This window comes from Nilaparvata lugens, chromosome 1 (assembly GCF_014356525.2).
Source record: "Nilaparvata lugens isolate BPH chromosome 1, ASM1435652v1, whole genome shotgun sequence".
NCBI lineage: Eukaryota > Metazoa > Arthropoda > Insecta > Hemiptera > Delphacidae > Nilaparvata > Nilaparvata lugens.
Genome location: NC_052504.1, coordinates 45,918,596 through 45,932,200, shown reverse-complemented (window position 1 = coordinate 45,932,200; position 13,605 = coordinate 45,918,596).

Genomic DNA, 13,605 nt, shown 5'->3' with positions numbered 1-13,605 from the left:
AAATATAGATAAGATATATATTATAAACTATTCAAATAATTCTATTTTCAGAGTATGATAGAACTTCTAACCTAAACTTCCGTTGACATTCAGATTGGCCAAATTTCAAGTGTGCTAAAACAGCTGATCAAAAACTTTTCATTATTTGTGTTTATTATTCAAGAATCAAAACATTTATAATAAAATCATCTTATTGTCAATTGGAAGAATAAAAAGTATAAACTCAACCTCTTACATAATTGAACATAATCTTTTAGGTTATTTAGACAAATCAGAATAAAAAATAAAAATACTTGGACAATTTCCTGATATTCAGATTACCTCAGATTTGCTAGAGCTATGACCTTCCTTTGCTTTCGGAAGTGCCTAATAAACAATTTAATTATTCTCATATTTATATTGCTTATTTTTCTGTGTGGCGAAAAATAACGTTCTCACCATGGGCAAAAATGTGTTTCTGGCTCTCAATCTTTTCTAGTCCTCGGCCTACGGCCTCGGACTTGAAAACCGATTTCGAGCCAGAAAAGTCTCATTTTCGGCCCTAGGTGCGAAATATACTATTTCACCCCACTTGAATGTAATGAGCTGGTTTACGTGCGTCATATGGAGGCTGAAAGTGATTGTTTTCTGACCAGGCCTGTAAAATTTTTACGGCCCTAGGGCTGTAAAATAACCTTGAAGTCAGCTGATTCTGATTTGATGTGAACGTGTTTACAAAATAGTTTATGAAACGGAATCAGTTTATGCTTCTAGAATTGAATAAAGTTTTTGCAATAAGATACTATCATTTTATTTGGATGAATAAAATATAGATAAGATATATATTATAAACTATTCAAATAATTCTATTTTCAGAGTATGATAGAACTTCTAACCTAAACTTCCGTTGACATTCAGATTGGCCAAATTTCAAGTGTGCTAAAACAGCTGATCAAAAACTTTTCATTCTTTGTGTTTATCATTCAATAATCAAAACATTTATAATAATATCATCTTATTGTCATTTGGAAGAATAAAAAGTATCAACTCAATCTCTTACATAATTGAAAATCATCTTTTAGGTTATTTAGACAAATCAGAATAAAAAATAAAAATACTTGGACAATTTCTTGATATTCAGATTACCTCAGATTTGCTAGAGCTATGACCTTCCACTTTTGCTTTCGGAAGTGCTTATAATAGACAATTATTCTCATATATATATTGTTTATTTTCCTGTGTGGCGAAAAATAACGTTCTCACCATGGGCAAAAATGTTTTTCCGGCTCTCAATCTTTTCTTGTCCTCGGCCTACGGCCTCGGACTTGAAAACCGATTTCGAGCCAGAAAAGTCCCATTTTCGGCCCTAGGTGCGAAATATACTATTTCGCCCCACTTGGATGTAATTAGCTGGTTTATGTGCGTCATATGGAGGCCGAAAGTGATTGTTTTCTGACCAGGCCGGTAAAATTTTTACGGCCCTAGGGCTGTAAAATAACCTTGAAGTCAGCTGATTCTGATTTGATGTGAATGTGTTTACAAAATAGTTTATGAAACGGAATCAGTTTATGCTTCTAGAATTGAATAAAGTTTTTGCAATAAGATACTATCATTTTATTTGGATGAATGAAATACAAATGAGATATTATAAACTATTCAAATTCAATTTTCAGAGTATAATAGAATCTAACCTCAAACCTCCTAGTACAGCGTTTATCATGGAACATGGTGGATAAACGGAATCATTTTATGCTTCTAGAATTCAATGAAGTATTCTGTAATAATATACTATCATTTTATTTAAATGAATAAAATACAGATAAGATATATATTATAAACTATTCAAATAATTCTATTTTCAGAGTATGATAGAACTTCTAACCTAAACTTCCATTGACATTCAGATCACATCAGATTGGCCGAATTTCAAGTGTGCTAAAACAGCTGATCAAAAACTTTTCATTCTTTGTGTTTATCATTCAATAATCAAAACATTTATAATAATATCATCTTATTGTCATTTGGAAGAATAAAAAGTATCAACTCAATCTCTTACATAATTGAAAATCATCTTTTAGGTTATTTAGACAAATCAGAATAAAAAATAAAAATACTTGGACAATTTCTTGATATTCAGATTACCTCAGATTTGCTAGAGCTATGACCTTCCACTTTTGCTTTCGGAAGTGCTTATAATAGACAATTATTCTCATATATATATTGTTTATTTTCCTGTGTGGCGAAAAATAACGTTCTCACCATGGGCAAAAATGTTTTTCCGGCTCTGAATCTTTTCTTGTCCTCGGCCTACGGCCTTGGACTTGAAAACCGATTTCGAGCCAGAAAAGTCCCATTTTCGGCCCTAGGTGCGAAATATACTATTTCGCCCCACTTGGATGTAATGAGCTGGTTTATGTGCGTCATATGGAGGCCGAAAGTGATTGTTTTCTGACCAGGCCGGTAAAATTTTTACGGCCCTAGGGCTGTAAAATAACCTTGAAGTCAGCTGATTCTGATTTGATGTGAATGTGTTTACAAAATAGTTTATGAAACGGAATCAGTTTATGCTTCTAGAATTGAATAAAGTTTTTGCAATAAGATACTATCATTTTATTTGGATGAATGAAATACAAATGAGATATTATAAACTATTCAAATTCAATTTTCAGAGTATAATAGAATCTAACCTCAAACCTCCTAGTACAGCGTTTATCATGGAACATGGTGGATAAACGGAATCATTTTATGCTTCTAGAATTCAATGAAGTATTCTGTAATAATATACTATCATTTTATTTAAATGAATAAAATACAGATAAGATATATATTATAAACTATTCAAATAATTCGATTTTCATAGAAGGATAGAACTTCTAACCTAAACTTCCATTGACATTCAGATCACATCAGATTGGCCGAATTTCAAGTGTGCTAAAACAGCTGATCAAAAACTTTTTCAAGTGTGATAAACCAGCTGATCAAAAACTTTTTCAAGTGTGATAAACCAGCTGATCAAAAACTTTTCATTATTTGTGTTTATCATTCAATAATTAAAACATTTATAATAATATCATCTTATTGTCATTTGGAAGAATAAAAAGTATAAACTCAACCTCTTACATAATTGAACATAATCTTTTAGGTTATTTAGACAAATCAGAATAAAAAATAAAAATACTTGGACAATTTCTTGATATTCAGATTTGCTAGAGCTATGACCTTCCACTTTTGCTTTCGGAAGTGCTTATAATAGACAATGAGAATAATTATTATTCTCATATATATATTGTTTATTTTTCTGTGTGGCGAAAAATTACGTTCTCACCATGGGCAAAAATGTTTTTCCGGCTCTCAATCTTTTCTAGTCCTCGGCCTACAGCCTCGGACTTGAAAACCGATTTCGAGCCAGAAAAGTCTCATTTTCGGCCCTAGGTGCGAAATATACTATTCCACAACATGTCAACAATGGCGTCATTCCATCATTGAACGAAATGCAGCTGTATTATTTATTTCGATGACTTGTATAATGAAATTGAAAATAAAACTTAACAAGCGATGTTGGTGGGTTGAACGATTGTAGGTTGAAGTAAGAAAATAAATTGCTACATGACATAAGATATGAGATTGACAATTCAAACTTTATCAGGATGTCAAAAAAATTATCTTGTTAATATACTGAATCTAATTCAACTAGTTATCCAAACAAATGATACCATCATGAGGGAAGCAATTACTTCACAAAAACGATTGGCTCTAACTTTTAGATTCTTGGCATTAGGCGATTCATTTGTTGGTTTCCAATATGTATTCTGAATCTCGAAAAAAGAAAATTTCCACAATAATTCTAGAAGTTTTGATGACCTAATCAAAGCACTTATCACTGTCCCACAAAATTGACAGTCTTCCTCAATGAAATTAGCCATAAATTGAATCAAATACTAAATTTCTGCCCATTTTAAACTAACTCTGATCATACACATGACAAAACAAGATTCTCCAAAAGATTAGCTTCAAGATTTAGGCTACCTTCAAGGAATACTAGTTCAAAGTTTGAATAAATCTCTCTATAGATAGCCTAGCTATCTAAAACGTGTTATATCATATTGAAAATTACAATTCGAATTAACAACTCTGATTGATAACATAAAACAAACACAAGATGATTTGATAGCCACAGTAAAATAATATGTGAGCTATACTTTTTTCTAGGAACCCTGTAAAGAAGCTATTTCCACTTAAATTATGCAGTTCTAAATTTGTTAATCATGATATAAATTATACTCCATGCATGTTTCTATTTAAATATTTGACAATCCACATATCCTACAAAATTACAAAAATCCTACAATTTACAATTAGTTATTGGATCACAATTTGATTTGTCATTCATTAACCTAATTCATTGGAGTTAGGCTATGACGCCTTCAATGTTTACGATTTGCCTCACCCGTATGGCAAAAACGCGTCCACACGTACATTCAATGCTCGCCCGAGGCGCCTTTGAGCACGCCAAAATACCGACAGGGTTCCGGCTGAGGTCCACGCTGAGGCATAGCGAACAGTGTCCAGGCGTGCGAATGCAAGCCCATACACGCACGTATGCTCACCCGAGGCAAACGTACGTGTGTACACCGTTTTATACTTAGACCAGTCATAGATTAGACACGGCCCATTGTATATTCATACTGAAAGTCGATGAAGCCAACATCCAACTGCCAAATCCGCCCACCTTGACGTCACAGAAGTTTGTTGTGTAGGTTTAGGCACAGAGAAGAGATATCTCTTCTCTGTGGTTTAGGGCAAAGTTAGTAGACTAACTGTCTACTAACGTTGGGTTTAGGGAACTATAAATACCAGGTACGCGCAGTCGCCATTTTGAGTCAAAGAAGAAGGAGCCAAATTCAAATTACATCCGTACGCTATATTGTATGGTTTTGGACAGAATTTATAATTGACATCACTGAAGGACTGAAGTGGCTTATAAAATTGATGAGAATATTTTTCTGAAAAGGATAAATTCAAAAAATGAAAGTATTGTTCAGAACAAAATGAAATGATTTGTATGAAATTAAACAAAACCTGGTACCTTACAAAACTAGTCCAGCTACAGTCCTTCAACTCTGTGCCTCAACATTATTAGTTTTGGAAAGGTGCAGTCTTCAGAAAAAAGCTTCTATCAATCATAATTAATAGTCTACTCACTACTGCATGGATTATTATTAGATGTAAAAATTATCAATACCAGAGTAGGCCAGTAAATTATTCATATCAGTCCGATTTTGGATGAGAAAAAGATATAGGCCTAGGCTTTACTACTGTAGCTTGCACAAGCTTAGAATACTCGCCGTTACTAGTGTATTGTAATAGTGAGTCTTCTAAGCCACTAGGATCGGTATTTTTTTAAGACAATATTAATATTCATTATAGTGAGTTCATGATATCAAGGAGAATTTGTAAGTAAGCCTATAAACTAGGTAGGTAGTAATAATATTGTAAGCCAAGCTACTGCTCAGCTTCAACACTTACCTATATTAGGTACCCTATAATAGGTATGGTAGCCTACAGTTTGTAAGTTCACATTACAATAATGTCAATTATCCATGTAATATTGTTTTGAGATGATCAATTAGTAAAATAGAAAAAGCTTTCAACATAGCGAGTAATAAATTTTTGTGAAAGTACCTGGACAGTACCGTACCCAGTGTCTTTGACTCATGAGAAACAAATCAATATAATAATGCTCACAAACAGCTCATGTAAGAGTAAAAATGAGAAAATAGACCTTCGCAAACAGACCGCATGATTGCATACCAGTCAGAATCAACAACCACGTGATACCATATGCAAACGAGGCAAAATATGTGCCATTACTCTGGATGCCAAGCTTCAGTGGAGAAACCATGTTGAGAAAAAGTTGGATGAGCTCAACTACAAGTACAGTATCGTAGAATGTATTGGCTGATAGGAAGGAATTCAAGCTTATCAACCTACAATACAGACAAATTCTAAGGCCTGTCTGGTTGTATGGTGCACAACTGTGGGGCTGTACAACAGAGAGCAATATTAGCATCATCCATCGATTCCAAAACAAGTTTCTTCGAAACGCTGTCAATTTTCCATATTTCATCAGGAATGCCGACCTTCATAGAGACCTTCAGGTGGAGACAGTCAAGGAGATGATTGTAAAAACAGCAAGGACCTATGAAGAGGCTCTAAATGACCACAAAAATGTTGAGGCAATCCAGCTTTTGGACAACTCAACATTAATGAGGAGATTGAAAAGGAAGAAGCCAACAGATCTGGTGTAAACCACCAGGAGTGCTTAGTGAAAGTGGAAAAAATTAACATATCTATTTAGTGCAGTTATTATGAATGAGCTAATTTACAACAAGGAGAAGCTATTACAAAATTCTTCTTGTAAAATGAATTGAAGTAATTATTTAGGATAGAAATAAACTGATCGTTAGTCCTATTACTAGTAACAGTGATATTCTATTAAAAAAATAATTAAACTGTTACGTACAAGACTTTAATTGCTCAAACACTTTCAAGCACCTTTTCAAAAAACCAATAATTTTGGAACTGAATGTTGTTTGAAACTGATGACTTTAGCTCCACTAATGGCTACAGACCTAAAATTACTATCTCATTTTCTTTGCTTGATTTATAAATAGGAGTGATTTTAGCTTCTTTCCAGATGAGAGGAAATTCATTGGTTCTAATTGACAAATGAATAATATTTACAATAATGGTAAAATTAGTTATTTCTTCAATTCTTTGATGAAATAATGGGTGTACCATCTGAACCACTACTTCTATCATTCTTCAAATATTTGAAAGGTGAAAGCGTTAACTACATCTATCTCACTCACTTCTCCTAAATTGAAACCTAAAGTTTGAAAAAAATATCATTATCTTTGAGTAAATCTTTAATATTACTATGGTAATATTTACTATAGTATAAGTTGCAGCTTCGTTGTAAACTAATTTGTAAACGGTTTGACTCATTTTAGTGAAAAAAAGTAACTGGGTATTTATAAAATAGAAAATTATAGTACCCTTTACTGACAAAGCAATACAAGCAGTTGAAAGGAATGCTATGCTATGACTCAAAATGGCGACTGTGTATACCCAGTCTTTATAGTTCCTTAACCTGCATAGCCAGATATAATCGATTATATCTGTATAATCGGTATTTACTCACTGTTCACCAGCGTTGGAATACATAATAAATATAAGCTCTTGTTCTATAATGAAAGTTGTTCTATAAAAAAAAATTATTTATTTATGTGAATAGTAAGGGAGAGTAGGTGAACAAGAGTGTGAGAGAGAAGTACTGTATAGACGTGTGTGCTTGTGTGAGAAAGAAGGAATGTATAGAATTGATTGAAAGAGATATTGACAGAGCATCAGGTACGCGCGCGCGCGCGGAATTATTATTTTTTCCTTATAATATTACTATTGTGTATGGTGTTCTATGAGAGAGAATGAGTGAGAGTGAATGTCGAGAGAGAATGATTGTACTGAGCGAGCGGTGGGAGGGGAGCACATGTGTGAGAAAGAGGGAATGTATATGATTGAGAGGAAGAAACTTTGACAGAGCAAAGTCTTCTATGAGAGAGAATGAGTGAGAGTGATGTTTGAGCATGGTGTCGAGAGAGAAAAAGGGTATCGAGCAAGCGGAGGGAGCGGAGTTGTGGGGAGAGAAATACCCCTCAATGACGTCATAGTTATGATAGGATAGGTGTGACGTCATTTACGCATGACGTCATTCATGGGCGTTCTCTACATAGTGGGCGATCTCCGCATACGACATAGTGAATATATTATATATTTACAAATTACAAGCAAGAAGATAACAAGATCACACAGCTCAACGAGATGAAAATAATAAGTTAAAAGTTTTATTGAGTAAGCTATCTAATAACTAATTATTGAACAATAATTTTTGACCAAAACTTGGAATATATTACTATCAGGACTAATCCATGAATTAGGATTAATGAATGATACTTGCTGAGAGTTTAATACTCTGAGTCTGCAAGCAATAATGAATGCCTATAAATTTATTAATCCATGGAAAGATGGAAAATAGAAATATAGAAGGAAGATCAATTATACAAAAAAATAAATGAGTAGGTAGGCTACATTAGAAATTTCACAGATCAGACTTCATTTTAATAGTTTTAAATATATAAGTAGATGGTACTATAAGTTAAGTGTTTGTTAATACTTTTAATGATAAAATTTGATATTTTATTCAGATTTTCAATGTTCTCATTTATTCCAAATTACTGTACCCTTGTAAAAGAAATAATGTTGAGCTCTTATTATGATTTCTAATAGCTCTGTATGTCTACATTACACATATCTACATTACAATAACTCTGTAGGTCTATTCATCACAAACCATGAACTGACTCATGGTGGCTTCTGTGTGGATCACAATAATTGCAACTTCCTTGAACACATGGGAGTATGAAGTCACCGTGATCTATCCAGTTATTGCTTACTATGATGCAGTGGTGATGGACCTGCGCCTGGAACCAAAGACCTCAAAGATGCATAGACTCACATGCAGCGCTAGTGTTGTACTTGGAATTGAAATCCGCCATTGAGGGGGCAACCTTAAGATTAACCTTAACCTTAAGATTATTACATACCAATGCCACCAATGCCTTTGTGATCTATAGTATTACAAATATATTATATAAAATAACTCATGCTAAAATACCTCAATGGCGGCCTTCAATTTCAAGTAAGAGCTATCATTGGGAAGGCATAGGCATTGTGGGTCTATATCTCTTTCAGTAAGGTCTTTGCCTGGAACTGGAGATTGATTCTGGTGCTGGACAGTCTGACATTGGGCCAATACATATCAAACTATCGGGGCAGACCAAATGCCTCTCCTCAAAACTGCTCTCAATAGTGTTTTTTGAAACAGTGTTATGAATTGTCCTCAGCCTGAGAATGTATTTTGTGCTTTCATTGACAACTTCGTGAGGGGTTCAACAGTCATTTTCCTGTGAAATCCAGACCTTCTAAATAATCATGTCAGGAAACCTGTAAGGAATCCTGGAAGGTCTGAAATATTATTGATGATAAATCATGATACACACCAAAAGGCTGGCACATACCAGAAATTTGATTGTTGCTCTTCATGCTAGGATTAGGATCACTAATGATGAGGGCAATAGACTTCATCTCCAAAACCATTACCTGAGAGCAAAGAGCATTTTTTGAGCTGAGGTTGATACTGCAAAAAGGGCAGAAACATGAACAGAATTAAATTGGTGGGTCCCATGTAAAGCTGCCTGGGACCTTGTAAATTGGATCTCCAAAGTTGGTACAAAGCCAAAATGTAAAGCAGCATCAGATGAGTTCAATGGCTTTTTATTGCAGAGGTGGAAAGGAATGTTGCTTCTATAAATGATATAAATGAATGTTGCTCCTGGTTGCAATCAAAACCGAGTGGAATTTGAAAGGTGGAGAGAAATCAGGCCAGCATAGATATTTTTCCTGTTGTTTGCAGTTTCAAGAACTCCTAGGTACATTCCAGACATCTATGGAGATACAGTTGGTGTGTTTAAATGTTTTGTGGATGTAATACATTTCTCTGCCTCTGTCTCACATGCTCAATGTCTGTTTATGTCACAGCTTTTTTCCTGATGTCCTGAAGTTATTCCACATGATTCCTGTCTTAAACAAGGTGACCTCAAGTCTATGAACAACTATAGACCTACATCAATCATTCCTACGTTGGATAAGGTGTTTGAGACCCTGATGGAGGAACATCTTGTGTTACACTTCCAGTGAAATTAACTTTTCTCTGATGATGCACAGTATGGCTATAGAAGCCAAGGATCCACATTTACAGCTGTCTCAGAAACGATAAATTATATTGTTGATGTCTTTGAGAAGAGGGATCTTGCTAATCTGAGCAATGCCTTGACTGTGTACCTCATAAAATCCTTCTTAAGAAGCTTGATAGGTCTGGACTTGGTGGTGGGGTGCTTGTGACACACAAGTACTACTTGACTGGAAAGGAAGCAGATCATATCCATCAGAGATGCTTTCTTGAAGCCACAGGGATTGGTGATGGCCCCCACTTTTCCTGGTCAAGATCCTGCATGGACTCCTTGGACTGGTGCTGATGATTGTGGATGACACTACAGCAATCTTCTCCAGAGGACAGATGGTTGAACAGGCTGGTTTGCAGGCTCAGCAGGTGTTTGATAACTCAAAGTAGTTGTAAAGAAGTTGATTGAGAGAAATAGGCTCTGCTCGAATGAGGGGAAGACTCAGCATCCAGTCTGCAGACTTTGCAGCCTTGCTGACTGAATTAATAAATCACCAGTAAAACTCCTGGTATTTGTTATTGATTCCAAGCCACACCAATAAATTTTGCACCGGGCTGTCATGGGTAGTCTACTCACTGCTTAGACTTGGAGCCCTCCTCAGCAGAAAAATTTGGTGATGGTGTTAAATTCCCATCTTTTGTATAGGCACCTGTGGTGAGTTGCAAGAGTATGGAGATGCTCCAGAAGAAAGCACTGAGTGATCACCTCAATGGGGCATTGAGAAAACTGTAGGCCACTCTTTGTTGAGCTGGGCATCCTTATGGTCTTCAATCAGTATACACTGTCCAGTCTGCTGCACGTCGAGGACACCAAGGACAGTATGCTGAGAACTGATCTCACTTGTTGCGGTATTGTCAGAAATATTTGAAAGAATATTCTTAATCCGTTTGACTTCTTTTCTTGACAAATCAAATGTACTCAACCGCTCTCAGCATGGCTTTCTTCAAGGAAAATCCACCGAGTCGGCCATTCTTAGGTTTACATGCACAGTTTTGGGGGCTCTAATCCCAGATGACAATAGGAGTCTTCTGTGATCTCTCCAGGGCTTTCGATTGTGTTGATAAAACACTCTTGATAAGGAAGCTTAGACACTAAGGAACAAGAGGAGCTGTGGTGGAGTGGATTGAGTCTATTCTCACAAACAGGAAGCAAACTGTTGGAATTTTAAATAACTACTATGACCCCTCGGTATCCTCATCTTGATTGTAAGCAGACAATGTCTCACTGCTAGTAAAAGGCAATAATCAACACTCTCTCCTCTCTAATTTAAGCACAAAATTAGAAAACTGTAACCTTTGGTTCAAAGCAAATGGCCTTATTCTCAATTCCTCTAAAACGACCGAAATGAACTTTGCTCTATCATCACAGACTATGAATCCTTTGAATGGTTCAGAATTAACTCTCTGCTCCTAATCACATTATTTCTGTTGGCACAGATACAAAATTTCTAGGAGCTACTATAGATGAGTCCCTGTCATGGAATACCCACATACAGCAGCTTTTAAAAAAACTCAGCTCTGCATCTTATGCATTGAATGTATTGAAAGACACATGCAGTCTGAGTGTCTTATTGAACGTTTACAGAGGATATTTTGAGAGCTTAGTCAAATATGGGATAGTATTTTGGGGTGCTTCGTCTCAATCAGACAGAGTTTCTAAAGCTCAACAAAATATAATGAGATGAGTCTAAATTCAATTTGAGGTTGAGACACCCATAGAGGGATATTTTCAAAAACAATAAAAATCTCACTGTTCCCTCAATTTATATTTATGTGACTCTCATGTTAGCTAACAAAAACCTCAATAGCTTGCACAAAATGAATGTAAGAGAAACTAGAACTCGAAATTTATTATTTTACCCAATGCACAGAACATCTTAATTTGAAAAGGGAGCACTATACAAATCAATTAAGTTCTTCAACCTTTTCCCAAACGAAACCAGAATCATAAATTCAAAATCTAAATTCAAGGAAAAGGTTTTGACCTATTTGACACCTGAAGCATTTTATTCAGTCCGAGAGTTTTTAGATGACCATTGAAAGCTTAACTTCTTGAAACCCAACCAATTGATACAAAATTGATACTTAATTCAATGTAGTCAGATTCAACAAGTAGCCCTACCTAAGTTGTTAATAAAATTAACTTATTCAAGGCATCCAGGTGTGTTTTAGTTCTAGTTCTAGAATTTTTACTCTTATTTGTTATTAATTTATTTATTGACTATTATTATTGATTATGTTGATTCTAATTTGTATATTGGCAAAGCTGAAATTCTCTACGTAGGCTACTGTAAATATGATGTAAAGAACGAAATCGCTAATGAAGAATTTGAATTCGATCTTCATGCATGTATCACAAGGAGGAGACTTGAAATTGACACATAGGCTGCAGAACCAACTTTGGCTGCAGAAAGGACTTCTTCCCTATCTTTAGACTGCGCTTCTACAATGCCTGTTAGTATGAATAACCTGCAGGGCATTGCTTTTAGAAACCCAGTTCAGAGCTGACTGGAGAGAAATCCATTCCACTCAGAGAGGGAATATTTTGATGCACACAAGGACAGTAAAGTTTGATTTGTCATCTTGCTTTTTTATGCAATCAATCCAGTAAACTGGTCATGGATGTGGAAGAAGGAAATAAGGAATTTAAAATTGATGATTAACCCCATCTCAAATATATTCTATTTGTCAAGAGAATAAAACTCATGATATAATAATGAAATTTCATAATTGAGATAAAATGTTTTGCCGGTTCATTATTTTCCATCATAGTCAACAAACAATTTGGCATCAGTGCCAAAAGGAGGTAGATTTGTTCAATGACATACAAGTATAGGAAAGCATTGTTAATCTGGTATGGACTTTACATAGTGAGTGTCAACATATGGTGAGGTCACCTTATAATGGTAGTTAAGAAAGATAAGAAAACAACGTTGCCGATCCTCGGTCTTGTCAATGCCTTCTATAATAGATGATAGCTGATACAGGTATATTGATGTAATATTAACTGTACATTCTCGTAAAAAATAATCAATTATATTTTATTGCGCAAGAAATTATATTTTTAAATAATTTCATCATGAATTTTCATAATTAAGATAAAATATTTTGTTTATTAATTATTCATTCTACAATGTTGAAAGACAATCTGGCAACAGAGCAAAGTAAGAAAGAGATAGCGCTATACGCTTTGTTGAATGATAGCGGTACCATTGCTAATCAAATAATGCCATTATAACGTGAACCTCATTATAGCTCTGTGTGAAATATACCTTCAAAGTACAATTCTAAACGGTCATATTTAAAAACGGAGAATTTAGCTTTGTCACTTCTGTTGCGCTCAGATAAGATAATCTGAGAGAATCATCATGATCAAAAACAAATCTGAACATTTGAAAAGAAGAAAATTTAATTGATCCTTCTTCAAATCATATCCATTTTGATCAGTTCACATAACTTGATAATCAAACTGGTTATTCCAATAAAGAATGAACAACTGACACATTATATTTGGCAACCACTCTATGACATACGCATCTCTTTGAGAAAAACCTTAGACCAGTTATAGATTAGACACGGCCCATTGTATATTCATACTGAAAGTCGATGAAGCCAACATCTAACTGCCAAATCCGCTTACCTTGACGTCACAAAAGTTTGTTGTGTAGGTGTTTGTGGTGTTTAACTTACATTGTTGTTATTCAATCTTGGTTGTGACGTCGAGGTGGGCGGATTTGGCAGTTAGATGTTGTCTTCAGAGGCTAGGC